We start from the raw sequence: 24,315 nt of genomic DNA, 5'->3' as shown, positions 1-24,315 counted from the left end.
GTGATTCCCTCGATTTCACGTAAGCTTGCTACTATTTCACAATGTTCAAAAAATGGGGGTGAGGGGATTAAAACTCCTGATAATGCACTCCGCTGATGCTGTAGGGAAAATATTCTGCTTTCTGAGTCATTTGCCCTGAGCTGACTTTCTTTTTGAATGGTTCAGGGGGTTTCCTTCTTTAGCCATAAATCCCATGCAAATTCTTTTTGTGTGTGTGTGTGTGTGTGCCTGTGGATGACGGCGTGAGTGTGTGAGTGTGTGCGCGCCAGAGAGGGAGAGAGAGGCTGTTCCTTTAAAGCAAAACTGAAAAAAAAAATGCCTTCAGGCGTCCTATTACAGTGGAACGAGCCAAGGATCAGGATTTGCAGCTCAGCTATATAAACCCAGCAGAATCTGGCTGCTCTGACCAGTTTGCCTTGCTGTCAAAGCTCGCTGCCTTGCGCTCGCACACGGCACCGGACAACGCAACTTCGCCGAGTTTTGACAGGACGGCAACAAGAGTCAGGAGAGCCCAGCTGGCTTTGAACAGAGTATTTATTTCATGGAGGCTGCTCACAGCGGGATCTAAGCTCTGGCACAGTCTCTAAGGTAAGTCTGCTTCCTCCCTGAATTAAAAAGTCCTCTCGCACACAAGTTTGTAGTGACCCCATGCTCTGGCATTGCCCTGGTGGCTGTGGCTGCCAGGTCAATGGGCAGGGATGTTGGTAGGGAATCGTTTGGGATTGGAGCATGCCTGCCCCAAAATCTGTTTGCATTGTCCTGTGCAGTTTAAAAAAAGACTGGATGTGGCACTTGCTGCCATGATCTAGTTGAACTGTTAGAATATGGGTTGGACTTGATGATCTTACAGGTCTCTTCCAGCCTAGAATTTCTGTGATTCTGTGATTCTGTGAAATGTCCCAATGGGCAGGGATGCTGTTAGGGAATCGTTTGGGATTGGAGCATGCCTGCCTCAAAGTCTGTCTGCATTGTCCAGCACAATAATGTCAGAAATGTCTCAATGACATCCACCCGACCCAATGAATGAATGGAGCAGGAGCTGGCTGGGTGCTGGACATCCTCACAGAGCCCAGATTGACAGGCAGGGCAGGAAAGCAGATTTGGGATTTCTTCTTGGCTCCTGGAGTGCTGTAAATGTTTCCCCCAGCCTCACCTCCCAAACCAGACTAAATCCACTCGCAGGTTTTAACCCTCCCAAGCACAACTCCTCTTGTGCTCCTGTCTGTGACCTGATGAGAGCTGGGCCCTTCCTGTTGGTCATTTGCTGTCCCCACACTTTTTTTCTTTACTCTTTTTCTTTGTCACCTTCCTCCCTGCCCCCACTGGTCTCCAGTTTCTTTTAAAAGTCCTGTAATATTAGCCTGCAGTGGGGAGCAAAGCACAAAGGAAGATTCAACTGGTATTTTATTACCCCTGATTTGCTGGGTGGGTTCTGGGAGAGGGAGGGTGAAATTCTCCATCCTCATGGAAAAACAGAGGCACTTGCTCCGTGTCTCAGCTCCTTGCTCCCTGGTGCACTGAGATTTTCTGCATGACTGTGTCTGCACTTACCAGTGAGGCTCAAATTGGCTTAAAAAGGAGAAGCTGGCTGGGAGAAGGTGAACACACTTAGATTCATTTACTAGCTAAACTCACTCACTCAGGACTTTGTGTTACATCACCTTTGCAGAGTTTTCCCTGCCTGATTTTCTGTCTGGCTACCAGGACAGAGAAGTTTTTGGCAGTTAATCTAAACTCCTGAAAAGTCTGTCTCATACTATGGAAAGGAATGTTCGGATTGAAATGATGGTGATGTGTTGTGCTGCACAGTGGAAATCTAAAATTAAAAAGCAAACTAAAAACATTTATAGAAGTTTTTCTTCATGACAAAGCAGAAAACAATGAGGTGGATGTGATTCTATGGTCTGGGTAAAAGCCTTGCTGTCCAGCTCTTGGGTTTGGTTTTCTCTCCTGGTTTAATTTTTTAATACAATATTAAATATTGAGAATTCATTTTGCACACTTTCTGATTAATGTTACATATGGGGGTTGCTTTACTGTGCTGGGTTTGTGCATTTGCCTTTTAAAGCTGTGAAATCATTGAAAGGTTTGGGTTGGATGGGACCATAGAGATCATCCAGCTCCAGCCACGGGCAGGGACACCTTCCACTGGACCAGGCTGCTCAGTTTAGGGGTGCTGGAGTCCAAAAATGAGGTGGACAATGGGAATTAGGGACCATCCTTTGAATCCTAGGGAAACTTGCAGAAATGTGATGGCTTTTGGGTTGTTGGGAACACAGGGAAAGATTGAATCTGAAGAAGTTTGGCCAGATGAAAGTGTTTAGCCAAGAGAAGATAACTGGTCTGTCTGCAGCCCAGCTTCCCTGGCTGGGAATTTGGGGAGCAGCTGGAAGAGCTGTCAGGGTGCTCCCAGTGCAGGTTCTGCCCCGTGCTCAGGGAAGGATTTGCCCCTGAACTGAGCAGGGAGATGGGACAGAGTGACAAGGGCTGTGCCTCCCATCACTGACCCTGTCACACTCTCCCAAACACCAAACCTGCATTCACCTCCCATATTTTTTGCTCATTAATTTTATCCTCTGGCCCCTTTCAGCCCAGAGAAATTTCTTTGCAAGTCCCAGCCCTTAATCCTGTCACTAGAGTTACTTTATCAGTGTTTCCAGAGCCGTGGAAGAGCCAAAGGATCTGCTGCAAAGCCCCCAGCCTGCAGATGAGAATGTCAGGTCTCATCTGGAGAGAAAGCAGAAATTCTGCTACAGAAATCACTGATGGTGGTCATGGGCACATGGAAAAGACAAACAACCAGACCCAAATCTCCTGTTGAAATAGTGATGCTTAATGGTGTTAGAACTTACTGGGAAAATCCCTAAGCACCGGCTAAAATGTGCTCCACAGATTCTGAGTAACTGTTAGCTGGAGACTTTTTGAAAGCCATCCTCTTTTATTATCCCAGCTCTTTAAAAGTGAATCGTTTCTCCTCAGTAGTCACTCAAACTTAACTATCATGTTGTTCTAACATCATTTCTAAAGGTGTTTGACATTCAGCTTTTTCTCACATTAGTGCTTTTTATAAAATATCTTAAAAAAGCCAAAGACTATTCATGGGTGAAGACGTTCTGATTTGCTATAAAGAGACTGTCAAAGTTTGTTCTTGAGCATTGTCTCACTTTTTTGATAAGAAAATGAGATTAAATGGTAGGGTCTGTGCCTTTTGGGACTCTCATCCTTTTCAAGAGTCAGGCAGAATTAAAAAGCAGAAGTGTCTGTGAAACAGTGATGCTGCTTTGGAGCCAGAGCTTTAACCCTTTCATCCCTCCTGGCAAAACCATTAGGAAAACCAGCTTGGCCAGTCCTGTGCTGCCTTCCTGGTACATCACAGTGCCTCTGTCTACCCAGCCCTGTAGGATGTCCCTAAAGGTTTAAGTGGTGCTGATGGCATTTAATTGTCCTGGGTTGAACAATGGGTGTCTGGTGGAAGTGGATGTGAGGGAGAAAGAGTTTCCATCCAGCCCTGCATCACTTAGAGAGCCCTGGTATCCCTGGAGGAATATTACCTTTGGAAGGAAGATTAATGCAGAGGGCGGTGTCTGCTTGGTTATCAGCTACACATCCACCTGTCCTACCTTTGTGCCATGAGAAATCCAGAGTGCTTAAATAATTACTCTCACTTGAAGCCCATGACTTGATAAATTCCTCCTTGGCCTCGTGCCCTCACAGTCTGCTAAGCTGAAGGGCCACTGACAGCTTTAAGGTCTAGTGGCTCATAAAACTCCAGCTTAGGAGTGGATGATTTACATCCCTGGAAAGTTCGAAATCTCAGCTTTCCAATAATAAAAGGAATTTGTTTTGAACTGTGTCAGTTTGAGATGCAGGGCTTTGAAGCTGGGCTCTGATTTACCAACGTGTGCTTTCTCAGACTTAATTACTGGTGTGAGTTTAGCACACCCTGCTCAAAGAATGAGCTCTGATCTAACCCTGTGGTTATAAACTGCAGACGTCTGAAACTACTGTAAAATGTAATAGCTGCTCTTAGTGGTTTTCAGGAAGCTGCTGATGTCAGATTGCTGAAAAAATCATTGTTGCTGAAGTGGGAAACTAAGGAAGACAGAAATCTAAGTGAAATAAGTTAATGTTTTGTCACCTACCAGGCTCAGAAATCTTCAAAACTGCAAGCAATTATAGGATTAGTAACTAATGAGTTCTGGACAGGAAACACCACAACCTGAGGTCATGAGCTCAAAATTAGGAATGTGTACAGATTGCTTATGAGTTTTTAAGATGTAATTTAGTTCATTAAACTACTTGTATTAAAGAAGACTTGCCCATGGATTTGGTTGGTTGATGTTGTAATAATTGCTCCAGCATTTTAGAGCCTCACTGTATTAGGAGTGAAGAGGTTTAATAAATTATGCTCTCTGCCACAAAGAACCTGCAATTCCTATTATTAACTATTCCCCAAAAAATTCTTTGTATAGTGAAGAGAAAAAGGAAATAAGAAAGCAGTCCTTTGAGGAAGGGGACTGCTGGAAAGCGGAGAAATGAAGAACCCTGAGGGACAATCTTGAGTGGTCGCAGTTTCCACCGAGCTCAGGGTTTCCACAAGTGTGAAACCTCGGTGCTCGCTGTCCACTCGTGTGTCTGACCCTCTGGCCAGTCAGAGCTGGAGCTAAAAGCCTTCCACATGTGGGAAAAGTTAGAGGCTGGGCATGGTTCCAGCCCCTGAAATCCCTGAGTGCATGATGTAACCCCACGGTGCGGAATGGGCAGACTGGAGGAGGAGTCAGTGGGATGCTGCCTGACAAGAGGCGGCTCTGGAGCCTGCAGGAACTGTCTGGGCATTGAAAAGAGGAATAGATGGGGACCCTTCTGCTAAAAGGGAAAAGTCTGAATAATTTAGTGTGACTTTTTAGCATTGAATGAATGATAGGTGCGCCATTATATCTAGAATTGTCCTTAATGTAAGATTTTCCTGGGTTTCTAAATGCATAATTTCTTTCTCCTATATGCTGCTTGTGCTGTTGCTGACCAAATAACATCAAAAAGCCTCCACCTATAGATTCAAAGAGCATATCCAGATGTAGAATTTGAATAATACTTATTAATATAATAAGTATATATTAATAATACTTATTAATATAAACTATACTTCCCAACACACTCCTCCAATGTGAGATTTGGCTGTGGAGTCAATGGGAAATACATTTATGTCCTTGTTTGCCTTATACATGAGCCAATCACCCAAGACAAATCCATCCTGAGCTGATCTGGTCGCAAGAAATTTCTCTGAGCTCCCATCCTTAATTGTCTGCAGTTTCAATTAAACCAAGGTGGGCTGGTGCCAAGTTTCCAGCACTTCCAAGGGGAGAGCCCCGGTGCCCAATAGGCAGTGGCATTTTGTATTCTTTGGGGAGCGGAGGGCAGTGTTGCCAAGTTTGCATTCAGTCATCCATCACATATTAGCCCACTGGAGGTCCATTCTTCCCAAGCAATGGGGGAGCTCTGCTTCCTACTTTGAAAGATTACTCCCACAGAAAGGCCTTTCCCCAAACCCAGCAGAGAAAGGAAGCTTTTCTTCGATTCATGCAAGCGCTCCCTTTCCAAGCTCCCCACAAAAATGATATTGTTTCATGCTCAGAAAAAACATATTCTCTTCCACAATTGAGGAGAAAGTGCAGGGTGGTAGGAGAGAAACCTTAAATACAGATTTTTCCTAAAGTGCTTGCTTCAATCCTGGGCTCAACAAAGGTTTATTGTAGTGGCTGTCTCTTCCCATGGCAGGCTGGAGCATTGACTATGTGTGGATAGATATTGGCCAGGAGCCTCCCAGGAGGCTGAAACTGAGAGCCTGGGGAAATTCCATTATAATGATTTTGGCTTTAACTCGTGCACCAGAACTTGCTAAGCTCATAAGCCTAAAATTGCAAATGTTAATTTTGTCATGGAATTAGGATATTTACCAGAATATTAATCTAAACAGTCTTGATTCTTCTTTAAATTTATCTTCTTTCCCACCATGCTGGCAGCACAAAGCTGAAAGGGAACATAAATTTATTCTTATACATGAAAATCAAACTGTGGGATCCTTTCCCTGTGTGCCCAGCAGAACTGGCTAAAGAGTTATTTCCACCATTAAGGAAAGGCTGGAAAAGGGCTAAAAAAAGCTTTATTTCCAAGACATAAGTTCACTTTCCCTTACCAAGAAATCAAAAGACCTGGAAAGAGGCAGATTTTGTTGGTCAGTTTGGGGTTTTTGTCAGGCACAGAGTGTAGGTGAGAGAGGCTGTGGGCTGACGACTCTGGGGACGGTGGTTTTGTGCCTCTTTGCTGTGATGAAAAGCCTTTATTTGGGCAGGAAAGGGTCACTCTCAGTGTGTGCTGAGCACTTCAGCACCAGCCCTTGGTGGTTATCTCCCTCCTCAGGATTTCATCTTGTCAGGAGCGGTTTGCTGGCCTCTCAAAAGGAGCTCAGTGCCCACTCTGCACTGGCTCTTTGTCTCTCCTGGTTCCTTTGCAAGGCCAGCCTCTTTTGGGCCTGCTGAATCCTCCTAAATAGCTTCTCTGTGCTGTGGGACAAAGGTCCATGCCAAGAAAGATATAAAGGTAGCTTGTGATCTGCAGGCAGCCCATTCCTCTTGGCCAGAGCCAGTGTAATGCATATTTTCCCTTTGCTTGTGGCTTGTACTTCCCTCCTGCATTGCTTGTAGCGCCGTAATTCAGGGCTGACTCCCGATGAATGCTGCACACTGTGGGCCACAAGGCACTGCAGAACAGGATACATATGAAGGGAAAGTTCTCAGATCATTTTTCTTACTGAAGGATTTTGGCCATGTAAACAGTTTCCAGGAAAAAAAGTAAAACAAAACAAAAAACCCTCTGGCATTTCCCATGGTGAGGGCTCCTTATGAATGTCCTATCTATTTTTCCAGTTTGGTGGCCAAGTGGAGTGTTTAGAGGAGGATATACCACCTACAAGCCAGGGAATTTATATTTCCACTGCCAAGTGTTAATTATGATGTCGACTTAGCCACTTTACAGGTTAGCAAGTCAATCACAGGGAGCCAGCACTCCAAGTGCTGCAGCTCCAGGCTTGATGGAAGGCCTGCAGCACCCAGAGAGTGCCATTCTCAAACACACCAGCATTATTTGTTCCTTTATTTGTCATTCTCTGGCTGTTATCTCATATATTGTTTATTTGCCTTAGCAAGAGCAAAATAAATTGTAAGGATAACAAAACCCACAGGGAAAGACACCAGGGAATTGGAGAAAAATCTGCAACTTACCCAAATGCGGGGGTCCAGCTCATTCTCTTACATCGACTGAAGGTCCATTCATTGGGATTTGCCAGGGTTGCTGTCAGAAATAGGGAAATTCAGTTTATTGCCACCAGCCATGTGGCAGGGATGCCTTTTTGGTTGTTCTGATCCCGGATTTTGAACAATTCCAGGGATGGGGACTTCCCCAGCCTCTCTGTGTTATTTATGGGCCTAAATATTCCTGTAATCCTGTACCCTAATATTCCAGTAATAAACTGAACAAATTTAACTAAAAATTTAACTAAAATTTAACTAAAAATTGAATTTAACTGAATTTTAAACTAAATTTGAATTTAATTAAAAATTGAATTAATTAATTCAACTAAAATTAAATGAATTAACTAAAAATTGAGGTTTTGGTGTCAAGCTCCACCTGGGAGAGAGTTTTCCTGCTGACAGGAGCAATATTGAATTCCCTTTGGTGTGGGGTGTTGGATGTCCATGGAACACCCATTGCCTTAATGATATCTTTGTGCTGAGGGTGCCTTGGGCTGCTCCAGTTTGCTCTGTGCTCATATAGGTCATGGAGCAGCACAGGGCCAAACCCAGGCTGCCAGAGGGGAAATTAAAACCCACGGAGCATTTTCCATGCCCTTCTTTGCCTGCTTTGTCCCCTCCAGCCTGCCCTGCTGAGGGGATGGATGGGTTTCTCCTGGGCAGACTTCAGGGGCTGCCAGCCAAATTCTCATGTGACACAATGGCATTGATTTCACTGGGGATCTGGTGCTGGATAATTGAGCTCCATGTCCCTCCTTTCACCATGCCACAGCTCAAATTGCTGCCAGCCAAGGCTTCAGCACGGGCAGGGCTCAAGTCACTGTGGGTTAAGGGAACGAGGTCAGAGCTGGTGGAGGTCTCTCAAGCCTCCCATTAATGTGGCAGTGTCCAATTTGTTGACATTTGGGGCAGCAGTGCAGATTTTTGTCCGAGTTCAGTCACTAATCACTGCTCAGGGCTGTGTTTATGGCTGTAATTTCCATCACATTACATAAGTGCCTCTGCTTTACATCAGAGCACTGCAAAACATCCCCAGACTGGACTTTTCAGAAGCAGCCTCCTCTCTTTTTCCAAACGCCTCGCACTCAATTTGTCTCATATCTTGTGTCTCTCATTTATATTTCATTTTGCCTTGCCAAGCCATGGTTGATTTCATTCCATCCTCTCTTCACGAAGCGTTTTGCTCTGCTCTGAGTTTGCTACCCTTCCCTGGCTTGCCAAAGATGCAAATTCTTGATGCTACCACATGTGACAGAACTAGGCCAGGCAGATCTGCAGCCCGGGGGCGATTACTGGAAGTCAGATTTCAAGGAACTCCTTCTGTGGTCTTGTGAGTTAGAAAAATGTGCACATTCCTGTGTGTTTGAGGTGCTAGTACCAAGGACAGAGGAGCTCCAGCAGGGAGGAAAAGCTGCCCAGGGAAACTTGTAATTGGTTTAAAAGCAAGGAGCTGCCTGGTGAAGGGTTACCCATCTGTTCCCTCAGCTTCTTTTAAAACCATGCCTGAAGTCTGCTAATGACAGGAATGATAATTCTGGTCCCCAGGAACAGTAGCAGGCTTTTATGGCTGAGTCCTGAGTCATTTTTAGTGCTTGAATAAGTATATGGTAAAATCAAAGTAAAATTATAAAGCACATGCAAATATTCATAATGGATTCTGAAAGTACCCTGCTGCCTGCTGACCAATATCATCTGCAGCAATCCATACAATTAAATACTTTCCATTATTCCAGACCAATATAAATGTAAATTGTTCATGCTCTTACTTACAGCAAAGCTGTTAAAAGAGAAGAATTCCACCTCTCTCGCTTCTGTACGTGACATTCCTTCAGCTAAAATGATTTTAAATATGGAAAAGTGTGGGGTTGGGTGTGTGGAGCAGAATTTTGGCTCATCTCTTTTTCCTGACCTCCAGGAGAAATTTGAGAAACAGCTTCCTCAGAGGTGCTGTACAGAGCAGTGCTGTCTCAGTGCTTATTCACTGTGTATTTGTTTAATGTGTCAGTATTTTATGGTTCTTATAAATGATCCTTATTTCTATTGCACAGATTTCACCAATACTTTTGGTTAATATATTAATTTGGCATCTGGTGTTTTATATCAGACCAGCTATTCCTCCACCTATTGTTATTACATTTGTCAAGAGTATTGATGGCTTATTTGCTACCTCTCATTATCAGTAAAAAAGATGATGTTTCCTACCTAAATCATGAACTTGTGAGACAAATCACACTGTCCAAGTTCCCATCTCCAGGACTTGGCTGCTCCTTTGTTCTCAGCAACTCCTGCTTGGCACGAAGGGAGTGGGAAGAAAATTCAGAAGTCTTGAATTTCTGCTCTTCCCATCTCATCCCAAAACCACCTAGAACTTTGTGAAACAGGCTCTGGAAAATTTATAGGTGGTTTTGGAAGCGAGAGTGTGGAGAAGGGCCTGGAAACGGAGCAGAGCTGTGTGTGTGGAAGGAACACGAGTTGCCGTGATTCATGCGAGCGCGCACACCAACCCCATGCTCTCAAAATGCATCAGCAAAGCCCTCAAAGTATTTCAAAGTGAAGCCTCCAGAAAATAATGAGCTCCTGACAAAGTGTAACTTGGCAGAGAAACTTTCCAAAGACAAGTTTAGAAAACTGTAGATCTTTTCCAGCCCCGCATCTTTGCTGCGAGCAGGGAAAAGCCAAGAGCCCGAGCAAATGCTTTTGCTATTAGCAAAGGTTTTATTAAAAGGTACAGGATGTACTTGAGAGGCAGCAGTGGTTTCTGCTGGAGGCTATGCACAGGAGCTGCTTTTGCTGTGAAAGGGTTTTTTTTTTTAATATTGGAAAAGGCGCTAATTGAGGTTTCTGTGTCTGTGGCAGCTCTGCCATGGCCTGCATTCAATTCTCTGTTCAGCAGTTCTAGGATGGGTAAAAGTCACTCCCCAGACTTCCAGCCATCAGAGAGGGATGTGTAAAAGTCACTTCTGTGCTGGAAATGCAAACGGGGGGATCAGGCAGAAACCAGGTGTTTCTGCAAACCTGGTTTTGAAAATACTCAGCTCGTAACTTCATATGAAGGAAAAGGAAGTTGCAGAGCACTCTCCTTTTATAAATGTGGCCTTGATGTGCTTCTGGCTTATTTACCCAGCTATAAAATTAGTAGTATACACATTTCATAGAAGAATGTAGGATTAATTAATTCTTTATATTTGTAAATCAGTCTTAGAGTGGAAAACACTTTCAGCAGAAGTGCCAAGAATTGCTGCTCTGAACTCAAACCCACATGCCAAGGTATGAGAAAGATATTCCCTTTTCAGTATCTGCACTTAGAATATGTGTCTGCCCATGGTGATTAAAACCCAGGCAGAAGGAAGGTGTGACCCATCCACTCTGCTTTGCACGAGTCCCTTGGATGTGACCCATTTCCACAGCTCTGCTTCTGCTTTTAGAACAGCACCAGTTATTCTGAATCCATTGTTGCCTTTGCTGCTCCCATCTCTGTTTGCCCTGCTGTTTCTAACTCACAGTTTTTGTCCAGGCTGCATCTGCCATGGGCTTTTTCTTTCCCCTCTGACAGGTACAGCGAGGACAGAGGTTTCTTTGCAGATGTGAGAAAAAAGTATTTAGCAGATGGCTTTTTTTCCCCTCTCTCTTGAGTTTGTCGTAAATTGCTCCACTTGGCTGATGGCTGTGCCCCCTGCCAGGAGCCTGAATGCAGCTCCAGAGCACCCCACTGCCCTGCTGCTTTTGTGTCTCTTTTCTGAGCTCCCGTTTCCAGAATTGATGCTCAAGTGTCGGAACACTTAACAAAAAACCAAGCTGCAAGGGCAGCCTGAATTCCCTCTTAACTTGTGCCTCATCCCAGTCCCTGTGAGTTAGACCAGCTGGGTTTGGTGTGAGTTCCCGTGGTTACCTCTTGTAATGCTGCTTCTCTTTTTTTTTTTTTTTTTTTTTTTTTTTTACTTTTTATGCAACACATTTGAGTGATCTGCTCTATAAAATAACCAGGCTGTTTCTTGTGGCTGCTGTAAAAATTCCTTCTGTGGTCAGAGTTGGATGAAGGATTCTCCTGCACTTCCCATGCACAGGGGTGAATCACTTGGGTTGTGTAACAGCAGCAAACATTGGCACACCAAGGTGCAGGAGGATCGTGCACATGTGTGGGAATGATCCCTCAGATCCTATAAAATTTCCAGAGATGAAAGGACCTCCAGTTGATGTAAGAGAATGAGCTGGACACGTTCATTTTGGGTCAGTTGCAGATTTTTCTCAAATTCTCTGGTGTCTTTCCCTGTGGGTTTTGGTAACCTTACAATTTATTTCCATGGATTCATCTTCTCATTCTGGTAATTGGCCTGGCACAACCTCTTGGCTTCAGAGTAAGGCTGCAGTTTTCTATTATTACCCCAAAATTTCAGGCAGTCCTGTGGCTCTGTGCGTTTGTGCTGCACATCTGGTCAGACTTTCTTCTACAGAGAAAAAGATTTCAGAGAAAGAAAAAGAAAAAAAAAAGAGAAAAAGAAAAATTTCAAACAATGAAAGAATGGCTTGGTTTGAAATGGACTTTAAAACTCATCTCATCCCACCCCTGCCATGGCAGGGACACCTCCCACTGTCCCAGGCTGCTCCCAGCCCTGTCCAGCCTGGCCTTGGGCACTGCCAGGGATCCAGGGGCAGCCACAGCTGCTCTGGGCACCCTGTGCCAGGGCCTGCCCACCCTGCCAGGGAACAATTCCTCATTCCCAATGTCCCATCTAAACCTTCTCTGTCTCTCAGTTTGAAGCCATTCCCTCTTGTCCTGGCACTCCAAGCCCTTGAAAATTGACTCTCTCCATCTTACCTCTTGGCCCCTCCAGGCCCTGCAAGGCCACCCTGAGGTCCCCCCAAAGCTTCTCCTCTCCAGGTGCACAATCCCAGCTGTCCCAGCCTCTCCTCCCAGCAGAGCTGCTCCATCCCCTGATCCCCCTGGAGCCTCCTCTGGATCTCTGCAGCAGCTCCAGCTCCTCCCTGTGCTGGGCCAGGGCTGGGGCAGCTGTGCTGATTTCCCTTTCTCTCCCACATTGCAGGGATAACTCTCCAGCTCTTTGCTTTCTAAGGATGTATTTTCTGACAATTTTACAGCACTCCTCAGGAAGATGTTTAAATATGGAAATGAGGATTTAACAGCACCTTTCCTGTGAGGTCCTTGGAATACTCAATTCACAGGGACACACATTGCCCCTGTGAGGTTTTACCAGAGGTTAAAGAGGCACAGCAGATGATTTATGAAATCATTTCAGAGCAGGATGCCTGAATTTCAGGCCTCAGTCCTAACCATGGGAAAACACCTTTAACCCCAAGGTTCTGGGCACTTTCTGGGATCTCTGCTGAGAGCTCAAGGTGTTGTGGCAATTCCATGGGTCCATTTCTCTTGTTATGGAAAAGACTTGGGGATGGCAGACCCCCAGTCAGGAAGATTTTATCTCAACCCTTATTGCTGAGATGTAGCTTTTCCAAGCCTGGGGGATCCATTCATTGGGAGACCTGTTCATTCCCACTCTGCAAAGACACCTTAATTCTGTTCCTCACCATTCCACTAAACTCTGATTCCTTGGCTGCCCTATTGATTCACCTCCAACTTTATGACATTTTAGATTTCCCTATCATTCAGCAAACTCCTTGGTAAACCAATCTAGCAATTTGTATTCCAAGATTCCATAAAGGAGATTTTATATTCTCTGGAAAGGTCACAGCACCACAAACCAAGGCTTTGTGATAAAGCACAGGTGAGCTCTGTGCCCCCTTTCCTGTCCATCACCTTCCACAGGACAAATCCAGAAGGAATTTGCTCCTTTCCTTATCCTGCATGAGGACCAGGATGAAAATCACACCCACACGTGCCACTGTTGGGAATGTTAGCTGAAATATATTCTAAAAAATAAGATTACTCCAAATGAGTGTTTGGTTTTTCCAGCTCAGCATTCAGAGTTTCACCTCCTCACATCCTGAAGGGAACAGATCTAATTTGTAAGAAAAGCCCTTTGCTTTTTATAGATGCAGCTTTTTCATTTCCTGGGCTTTGCACCTCTAAGAATGAGCAACATAAACCCTGAGTGAGACATTACTTCAGCCAACCTACTCCAGGCTGCATTATTCCCTTGTACTCATTCAGCAGCATCTTTTTTGCATGGTTTTATCCTTTTTTATGCTTCCAACAAAACCAGGATTTTTAAAAACATAGTACACAGACATATTTTTAGCTGCAGTGCCAAGGGGTCGAATCCACCAGCTGGTCTAACATGTTGTGAAGGCAAAGGGGAAGAGGAGCTGTCTAAGACACCAGAGCAGCACCATCAAATCCCAAACCTGAGAAATCTCAGTGTCTGTCTCCTCTGCTGCCCCTCCCTCCCTCCCCAGCTCTGCTCTCTTCTCTTTCCCCACTTTCCCAAGCTGTTTGTTTTACATCCCCAGCCAAGCTGACTCCCAGCCAAACATCCTGGGGGCAGGAGAATGTTATTTATCCCTAGTTACAACCCTTGGGTGGATAACAAGCAGAATTAGTCTGGGGAAAAGGAGAATCCCTGTGCTTGGAGATGGTAACAAGCTGAAGGTAATTGGGCAGAGCAGGCAGCAATAAGGAGCCCTCTGGCTCCTGGACCAGTATATTTGAAGTATTTTGCTGCCTGAAAATTCAATTTGGTGTTTGAAGATGCACTGACATGTTTTGCTCCCCGATGGGCACAACTCTAAGCTTTTAGAGGTGGGAGTGAACATGAAATTAATTCTCTTTTTTCTGTCCTGAGGTGCAGGAAAGCACGAGCACTGTGGGTTCACTTTGATAAATTTTCACTTAGTAATTGAAGGCCGGGTTGCTCCAGCTTTTATTAGAAAAAGGAGCAGGAATCCTTTGAAGAAATGATTGAGGTTGGTACCCTTTCCAACAGGCCATTTGGTTCAAAGCAAGCCATTACTGGTTTCAAACATTTACAAAAAAAGATTTGTCAGGGAATTTTTTTCTCAAGAATGGGAACTCCTGAAATGCTGCTGACTCCCCCTTAGCTTTCTTCTTGCTGAGTCTTCAGAATCAAATGAAAAATGGCACCTTTCAATGACCAAATATGTGTTGTGAAAAACTTTCAAGCAGTGGTACCTGTTAATTTATCATCACTTGGCTCCAATTCTTTTATAGAGGCAACTTTTACACTTTTTTTTTTTTTTTCTGGACATCCAATGGAGAGGTCAATGGAGGGAAATACTGAATGAAATTATACAAAATGAGAGGAACAAAGAGAAATATTTCTCTAAAATAGGGAACCACTTCTTCTAATATAGGGAACCACTGATGCCACCAAATAACTGATTTGAAACACTGTCATTCTAATAAGTACAGTAGATATAATTTATAAATATTTAAATATCCTTGAGTGCTTACCAGTGCAAACCAGACAAGTTTTTCTTCAAGTTAAATAAAAATTGGAGTCCAGTTTCAGTTTACCTCCTCCAAAATGGATCAAAAGCCCAGTTTGGTGAAGGGTTCACTGCTGCAGAAGGTGGGTGCTGGGTCACTCCACAGGGAGAGGTGTGGGATGGTTTCTGCTCTTTGGGTGCTGCATTGTGACCCTCCCAGGTGGCATTTGCCTCATGGATGGGTGCAACTGGTGTCTGCCACAGGGCTGGCTCTGTAGAAATCTTGAGAATAGATGAAGATCTTTGTTCTGTCATCTCAGAACAAGGAATCAGTGCCTTATCCCACTTTCCCATCTTATTCCTCTCTGCTTTGCCTGTCAGGCAAAAAAAAATAATTAAAAAAACCAACCAAATTCAATTTATTTATTCACTTCTCAATTCTGCCTGAGCCTGTTTTTTAAAGACCCTTCTTTTGTGAGTTTAATCAGATGCTTGATAAGAGCAAAAGCGTTGCTAACTAACACGGGCTACAAAGCAGCCCCTTCAGGGAACACATGACCTCATCCCCAGGATTACTCCAGCACAGCAATTCAGCCTCCAGCACACCCAAAATAAACCTTTGCAAGGAAATGCTTCATCCACCTCCCCTTGGCCAGGCATATGCTTTGCCAATGTCCTCCTCAGTGGCTGGGACGAAGCCCGTATGGAAATTCAGATTCTGTGCTCCCATGCAGCCTGCCCTGCTGGCTGGAGCTGCCTTTGGGCTGCTGCCCTGCAGGAGCAGCCAGCCCTGGCACAGGGATGCACTCATGGAGCTGGATTTCCCTCCCAGCTGCCTTTGTGTGCTGGGGTTTTGTTGGATGCTCGGAGCCCTGGCAGCCGGGGGCGGCTCTGTGGGGTCACACACAGCGCTCCCCAAACTCCCCCTCTGCCAAGAGGTGGCACAAATCCCTCCCTGACAGATTGGAAGTGACACCATTGTGGTGTCTTGGAGCTCTCAAGGCCTTTAGCACCCAATATTGGATGGCACCAATATGCCAAGGGTATCAAGGATACCATCCCTGCTGGTGGATTTCCAGCAGCTTTGGGATCTCAGTCTGGGTTCAAGACTGAGCTCCTGTTGCCCCTGTGATGAAGAGGAGGATGTGGGGAGCAGCTCCCCACCCCAGCACACTTCCACTGGACAAGGTCTCCAAGGAAATGCAGGAAGGACTCCTGCAGTTCCTGAAGTAAAATAAACTAAAAGACAATATCCTCTTTATGCCTTGGGAAGGCTGAGCTAGAACAGAGACTTGACAGAGCTAAAGAATAAAGCAGGGATTTATTAAAATGCCTCAATGTGTAGCCATGATATTTTCTGAAAAATCCTTTCCTTAGGATTTTTCCTCCTGAGAAGCTGAGGCCTCAGGAGCAAAATGTAAACAATGGTTATCTGCTGCTGTGGAATGCAACAGGTGCATCTGTGATTGGTCTCATGTGGTTGTTTCTAATTAATGGCCAATCACAGCCCAGCTGTCCGGACTGTCTCGGTCAGTCACAAGCCTTTGTTATCATTCCTTTTCTATTCCTTGCTAGCCTTGTGATGAAATCCTTTCTTCTATTCTTTTAGTATAGTTTTAATATAATAGATATTATAAAATAATAAATCAAGCCTTCTGAAACATGGAGTCAACATTCCTGTCTCTTCCCTCATTCCAAGACCCCTGTGAACACCATCACATCAATGGATGCACCTTGGGCAGCACAAGAGCCCAGCCAGGGCTGCACCCAAGATGAACCAAAATGGCCCCAAAATGCACGGCCGGGCACGGGGTCTGTCCCTGGGATCAGTTCTGCTCCATTTGCACCTTGCAGTTCATTGTCCCATTCCAGCTTTAGCCCAGGCAGTCCCACCCTGCTTGTTTTTCTCTCTCCAGCCCACGGTGTTTGTGCTCTTGGGCTGAGATTTGGATCATTTGTCCTTGGTGCCCAGCTGGAGCAGGAATTGTTTTGTCTCCCTGCTCTGTGCACAGAGCTCAGCATTCCCTGATGTGAACCCAGACCCACACACTAAAGCAGCACAGAATGTGAAAAATAGAAAAGCTCAAACCTGAGGCATCACTGTCAAATCCCAAGCTGGAGACCTGCTTTAAGCCCCATTATCCCTAGTCAGGAACTCATAACCATGCTGGAAGGCAGCACATCTGTGGCTCACACTGAGATGTATCATTTATTTGTTTCTAATTATGCACATTTAGCAGCAAATTACATGAAAGATTAAACACCACATTATGAGTGCGGTCTGATTAATTCTGCACCATGCTTTTAAGTCACTCAGCAATTACCTTCACTCATTTTTAACACAGATAATTTTATTAAATCTGGTGGTACCAAAAATGAGTTAAGAGCTTTGGATTCCTGTTTTTAGTGTGGTCTCTTCCCAAGGCTGGCTGCCTATATATAATTATTACATAATGCCACGTTGGATGCTTCTCATTTAAACAACAGCTGAAATAGCTGCAAGGCTCTGACACGAGCCAAGGCAAGCTGGATATCATAGGGTTCAGCAGATGCCACTTCCTTGGCTCTGCTCCTGTAAATGTGAATTCTTCATCGTGCTTGGGATACCTGTTGGAGAGAGATGTTGCAAAGCCTCATGGATTGAGTTTATTCTACAAATAATTGGCCTGAAGTAAGTAGTGCCCTAAACACCACAGTGATGGTGTCAGAGCAGCTCTGCTCCTGCCAGGCTGTGCCATTTCCAAAGGTCTCCTTTGTCCTTTTCACCATTAATCTTGTGCCCATCTGTGACCTATTTATGTCAGAATTCAGGACATCCCTCTGGCTGTTCTGGATTGCCAGAACCCCTGCCAGGGGGCTCAGAGACCTTGGCACAAAGCCCAAGACACCTGTGACTCTGATTATGACCCATGGAAAAAATTACCAACCTTATATGAGGATCTGCAAACCACGAAAGTCTAAGTAGAATAATAATTTGTTTGTCACAGGGTGAAAAATGGATTTTTCAGGGTTTTTAGAATGGGGGTTCAGGGGACAAGATGGAGGAATCTGGGCATGTCCAGCCTTTCTCCTTCTTCTTCTTGGCCTCCATCTTCTGCTGTGATGTTGGCACTTTGAGATTGGTTTAAAGTAGAAGCTCACTGTCTAACATAGGTGATAGGTATTGGGAAGTTATGGTAAATACTGTACACATAGTTTTTAGTATAAAAAGCTAACACTTCCTCTGGGGGCAGGCAGAGTGCCTCTGTCTGACCTGCTGAGCAGACCTTAGCAGGCCAGAGAAAGAATTTTATTAGTAAGAAACAATGAACAACCTTGAGAATGAGAATTAAAGAGTTCTGAGTCCATCTTTGACAGCCGGGCCGGGAAAAGAGACTTTCTAACACATCTCGGGGTCATCCTGACCAGCAGAAGCCCCAAGATATTTAGAGGGTGGCTGTGATAAACTTTATAAACCTGTAGGCACTTTTCTCCTCTTATTTAACACCCTTGGGGCTACCTCTAATCCAGGTGATATATTAAAAGAATTAAGAATTCTAGCATGAAGAGCATGATAGAGTTTGTGCAGAAAAATTGAGAGCAGAGGAAGTCTTTTCATAGGGGTAAACTGAAGAATCTTTCCAGAGCAGTTGGAAATATAGAATTCGGAAGTTTGGTTGTTTGTATTTTGTTTAGACTTATTAGAAATCAGGGTGAGAACTGACTGGGCTGAAATGGCAGAGCTGAGGGGTGGTCTCAGCTCTCCCATGTCCCAGCTCGGTGCCATTCCCACATTCCTGGCTCTCCTCTGAGCTCTTGTGCCTTGCTCCTGATGGAATAGAAATAGCAATGTAATGTTCAGGCAGCATTTCTTTGCTCTTCTCATCATCAGCCTGGTAATTCCTAAGAAACATAAATCAGCAAAGCCTTTAGGACCCAGAAACTGGAAGGCACCTCTTGATTGCTGGGTTCCATATCCTGTTATTGCATCCCATAATCTGTTTTTTACTTCTCTTTAATTATTGCATGTTTTCAGCAGTCATTTTCTCCCAGCTGTATCTCTACTTTTCATTTAATTCATGAGATTTGCCCAAAATAGTCAATATTTCATTGATCAAAAGTGTCATTGATACTGGAATAAGACCACCTCCAATCCCTGAATTTTTACTCTGCTTTGAAAAACAGCAAAACTCATTGTTTAGTTTGGAAAATTCTGTTCTCTCTCTGAGATCCTGACCAAGGATAGACCTGGAGAGATTTTCCATGGCTAAGAGGACAAAACTTCTGAAACAAAAGTCGTTTATAATGGAATAATCATGGTAATTTACCTCAAAATGGTCACTGTACAACAGAAGGTTTAGTCTCTCATGGGTCTCCTTTTATGCTTATCATTCAGAATTTACCAGAGCTCTTTCACATTTTATGGGTGTTGGCTTCACTGGATTATTTCTCCTTCCTCTTTGTGGCACTGTCATGTTGATGGCTTTGAAATATGAGCCTTTGCTAAATTCTAAATTGTACACAAAGCAATTAATTAAGATTCCTTCCAAAACAGCCCTGGCAAAGCCCTGGCAGTGCTGCTTTCCAGCCAAGGTGGAATGGGTGGAGGATAAAATGCATCCAAGTTGTTTATTTCACGATGGTGTGCAGTAGGATCTGTGAAACAGAGACCCTACAGCTTCCCCAAAACAGGAACATCATCTAAGAGCTGTATCCAAAGGTGAAAACTGAGCTGGGGTGAAGAGTTCAGGCTTAGCTCAGTGATATCTAATGCAGGATCTCAGGGGCAGCACAGGGCAAAAAGTACCCATGTGTCACAGACATCTTTTATGAAAAATCTTTTCTGTAAGATTTTTCCTCTTGAGAAGCTGAGAAGCCTCAGGAACAAAACGTAAACTATGACTATCTGCTGCTGTGGAATGCAACAAGTAGATCTTCGATTAAGCCATGTTGGTTGTTTCTAGTTAATGGCCAATCACAGCCCAGCTGGCTCGGACAGAGAGCCCGAGCCACAAACCTTTACTATCATTCCTTTCTATTCTTAGCTGACCTTCTGATAAAACCTTTCTTCTATTCTTTTAGTATAGTTTTAATGTAATATATATCATAAAATAATAAATCAGCCTTCTGAAACATGGAGTCAGATCCTCGTCTCTTCCCTCATCCAAGAACCCCTGTGAACATGGTCACACCCATGAATTGTTTTAATTGTTTAAATGCAGTTCTTTGAAAGAGTCTGAGGTATAAATGTGATCACAGGACCTCTCATAGGGTTTAAGATAATCTAAAATTCCTGTTGTTTTCATGACCAATTCCAGTGGCATGGGCAAAGCCCTTGGAATGGATGATTGATGCATTGAAAACTGTCATATGTGACAGCTCAGGAGTGAATCCTAAATTAACTGTGCAGAGCATCTACCATCTCTGCACTCAGAATGTTCTGGGTTTTGTCTGTCCTCAGTCCCAGAGCTGCACTGCCCTGAAATGTGCAGTGCCAGCACCAGATGGGACGCAGGTGGCATCCAGAGCCCTGAGCTGTGGCTGCTCACCCACATCAAACACAAACTGCTGGTTTGTCCTGGAATGAGAAGGATTAAAGTCACAAAGGCAGGCACATCCAGAGGAAAATGTGCTTTTATAAGCCATAAATGCCTTCTGGGAGGTGTTTGAACCACTGTGGTGGGACTCAGCAAAGCTGCATCAGCTTCCTCTGGCTTGCAGTGGGTAAAATACCTCAGCAAAAAGAGCAGAGGCTCCTGGGGAGCTTGGGATTCTCAGTGCCAGCCTCTCCATGTCCCAGTTTTCTGTATTCAAAGTGGAGGAGTGTGCTTTGTTTATCCATTATAATTCAAAAAGCTTTCAAAGAGGCTCTCTGCCTTCCTGCAGCACATGTGGATGCCATGAGGCTCGTATTGTGAGGCTGTGGACAACACTGAGTCCCTTCTGTGACAGAAAAAGTGGATTTGTGTCACTTGTGTCCCTACACTTCAACTCCTCTCATTGAACAACTTTTAAATCTTCCTTCCAGTTGTTTCCTCTCTGCCCCTTTTTCCGTGGAGTTTTTCCAGAGGATGTTTTCTTGATTTTTCCCTCTTTTTCACTCTCATTGCACTCCCACAACCATTTTAGTTAATGATTATCTCCCTTTGTCATTTCCAGGAAAAGCTTTAGTCTGAAAATATGGTGAAATAGGTGCGGTGGCAAAGGCTTTTTATTCAGGGCTTTCACATTTTGCTATTTATTAAAGGGAGGTCACCAAGCCTGGATCTATAATTTCATGTGGGTTTCCCAGAAGTGGGACTTCTTATCCAGAAAACTGTAGAGCATTTGCAGGGTGCTTATTCTTTGTGACCTGACCATGGAGGTAGAAGTGAAGCTGTTTGACTATAAATTCAAGGTAAGTTCTCAACCTGGAACCTGGATGGATTCCTGCTTATCACTCTGCACTTTATCTGTTAGAGAAAAAGGCAATCAGCTTCCTCCTGTCCCCTTTGAAAGTTATGACCCTCTTTTCACCTCTTGTGCAGCTGATTTAAGACTTTGAAGAAAATTCCTGAATTATGAAAATTTCCCTTTGGAGCTTCACACCCTCAGGGCCTGCTCATATCTGTGGGGTCTAATTGGGGTTGAAACAATTGCCACCCTTCCCTGCACATATATTCTCTGGGAGCCTTGGGGAACACAGTGGATTTTCTGAATGGCTCTAAATTCAGCTGCCTTAAAATTCCTCTCCTTAGAATGTAAATGTGTAAATAAAGAAGAGGTGGGTGGGGAAAAAAGAATTTGTCTTCGATCCTTTCAGCTGAAAAGATTCAGGCCTGATGCCTTAGGACTGTTATGAATTTCTGCTCTCCACTGTGATTTAATGGAGTTTGACCTGCACTGAGTATCCCTGCTGATTCCTCCACCCTGTTGGAATTGGGAATGGAAAGAAAATTATTTTCTGCCGTTATGAGTGTGTGGAACCAGCAGTGAAAGATGATTAAGTCAGAGCCGTTCATGTTTTGGCCTGACACGTCAAAACTTCCAGGTCCCCCCAGCCCCTTGCTTTGAGAACATTTCAATTTACTTCAGATTTAATCTAGTTTTTCTGGAGAAGATCCCCAGAGCCTCAGGAGTCACAGGCTCTTGGTAAAACCAGCCCAGCATTCTGGTTTTGAGGGGTTGCACCTTTTGAGGCCTTGCCTTGTGAAAATGCCCTCTGGTCTCAATTTATGAGTCCTGTGGAACAGCACTGCTGGCATTCCTTGCACAAAATGCCCCAATTGCCCATGCAGGCAGACAGGGGATGGTATCAACATCCCCAGGAGATGATAACTCTTTTCTGTCTTGGTGGCAGTAGATGAGGAGGGGGCAGTGATAACTCCACACGTGCCCTGCTGGGCACTCCAGGCTGCAGGGAGCACACAGCTCACACCTTGGAGGAAACCCTGGAAACTTGAATTTCCTGCAGTTAACAGATCACAGAGAGCTGTTTTGGGGTTAGCAATTTACAAACCTCAAAATGCTCCTTGCTGTGTTCCCTGGAGAGGGCTTTGGCTCTTCTCCAGCTGAGCCTTCCTCCCTGTCACAACCCAGCCTGCTGCTATTTTACCCAAATTTTAACAAGATGTGCTTGAATCCAGTATGGTGCTGACAATATTTGATCCCCTCCTGCTGAAATGTAGGAAGTATCTGCTTAGACAGGAATTATTTCCTTTATTTCCCCCCCCTCTCTTTTTTCCCTGCCATTTTCATGTCTAATTTCCAAGTCATGACATGTAGAAGGTGTCTGAGCAAATCTAATCAGCCTTCTGCCTTCGTTAGGAAGGACAGCTGAGAAGGAGTTTTTAACACCTCCATTCCTTCCTTGCTGCAATCTGTTTTGATTAAAATTGCACAGGGCTCTCATCTGCATATTTATCATTCCACATACCCACAAATCATCTCACAATTCTGCCACTCCTGAACGTTCAGGAGAGACTGGAGTGCTACACCAGGACTTTAAAGTATGCAGACATTAATTTAGTTTCTCACACCTGCTGCTTTCCAGCAAATATGGCTTTGGGGAAGGGAAATATTCATGCATTACCTTTGCTTAGTATTCCCCAGGAGTCAGGATTCCTGGGGGTTTTTTTCAAGATTGATTGAAAATTTCCTATTAAGAAACAAATTTCTAATTAAATGGAAAGGTCCTGGAAAAGTTCTAATGCTGGGAGGGGGCAGGGGAAGGGGGGATGTCTAAACAAAGAAATAACCCTTTTTAATAACATTTTTTCAGCTTTTTACAGCCAGACTGTGACATGCTTTCAAATCTTCAGATGAAAGGGCTGCAGTGGAAATGAAAATTATTCCTTCTCTTTGTGCTATTGACAGTCCACCTTGCCTCCACCACATATTATTAAGTGTATCACCAGGCAGTGATGAAGTTTTTAAGGAGAGTTTTCTAGAAATAGCCCTTTTCTGCTCTTTGGTTAAAATCAAACTTCTAAAGTTAATGTTCATGTAAGAAAATTCTTACCTGAATCTCCTTTTGCCTCTCATACTGCAGAGATGCTACGATTTGCTTCTCAATTCATAATCTCTATTTTTTAACCAGATATTTAAGATGTGTCAGAGGCCACAACACATTTTTTTTTCTTATTTAAATTGAGGTTCTGCCTCGGGGAGCAGGAGATAACTCTTTTCCAAGGAGGATGGGAAGGTGTCTGTGACCAGATGGGGAGAAAGCTCTAGATTTTTTGTCCTGCATGACAAGCAGAACATTTTGCATATCATCCACATCATCAAGTCCAGTATTTTTGTAGTCAGGGTGGCAGGAAGATCTGAGGGCACAGATCATTAGGATAATAGGTGTTCCTTATTAGACAAAATATTTGTAAAACTAGACACACTCTGGGTCATACAAACCTCTCAAAGTACCTGAGAGATGTCAGACATCACCCAGCTCCTCTTACAGACCACAATGCCAAACTCATGCTGGGAAGGGTCATTTTCTGCCAACCCTTGCTGCAAGACTTTTTAGGTGCCCCTAAATAATCCAGCAGCTGATGTCCACAAAAAAATATCAAGATGATTTCTCCAAGAGGCAGGTTTAAAATACAATCTACAAGAGCTGCTCTGAAGGGAAGAGGAGGGAAAATGAAGGGACAGCAGAGCCTGGCAGTGATTGTGGCTTCATTTCTCTCCTGCTCCTGGGTGGTCGGTTGTGGTCAGAGCTGTTGTTTGGATGTGTCTGAGGAGCTGGAGAGAAGGATGTCCTCTTTGTTCTCCCAGCCAAAACCATGGCTGATGTATAAAGAGCTGGAGGAAGGTGTCTTGCTTTGTAGATGTCAGATGCAGGAGAGGAGCTCAGCTAACCACGCTGGGCCCGTGGCAGATGGGATGGGAAACACCTGATGGGGATGGATTAGCTCAGACCTCACACCAGGTGCCAAAGCAAAGGGGTCAGAGAGCAGGCAAGCAGTGCTGCTCCTAGATCACCACGATGCTTCTCCAGAAACTTCAAAAGGATGTCAGCCCAGACACGTTAATTCTTCCAGTTTCATCTGTGAGCTGAGAGGTTTGGCTGCCTCTAATGCAGCAAGTGTCCTCTCAGAGTCCTGGGATTCGTGTGGCTTTCACCAGTAGTGAAGGTGACAGTGACAGTGGCTCTTGCCAGAGCAGCTTTGTAATTTTCCAGGCAAAT

General features: G+C 44.3%; 1 protein-coding gene across 2 annotated transcripts in view; it reads left to right on the top strand.

Annotated features, from left to right (window-relative positions):
- Positions 1 to 442: 442 nt before the first annotated feature.
- The window catches only part of TNC (tenascin C), a 77,872-nt gene continuing 53,999 nt past the window's right edge, over positions 443 to 24,315 (top strand). For both annotated transcript variants that reach the window (XM_059486273.1, XM_059486274.1), the window contains exon 1: positions 443 to 588. The gene's annotated coding sequence lies outside the window, so the exon portion shown is untranslated. The remainder of the gene's footprint in view (positions 589 to 24,315) is intronic.

This window comes from Ammospiza nelsoni, chromosome 20 (genome assembly GCF_027579445.1).
Source record: "Ammospiza nelsoni isolate bAmmNel1 chromosome 20, bAmmNel1.pri, whole genome shotgun sequence".
Lineage (NCBI taxonomy): Eukaryota > Metazoa > Chordata > Aves > Passeriformes > Passerellidae > Ammospiza > Ammospiza nelsoni.
This window is presented reverse-complemented; position numbering and strand designations above follow the sequence as displayed.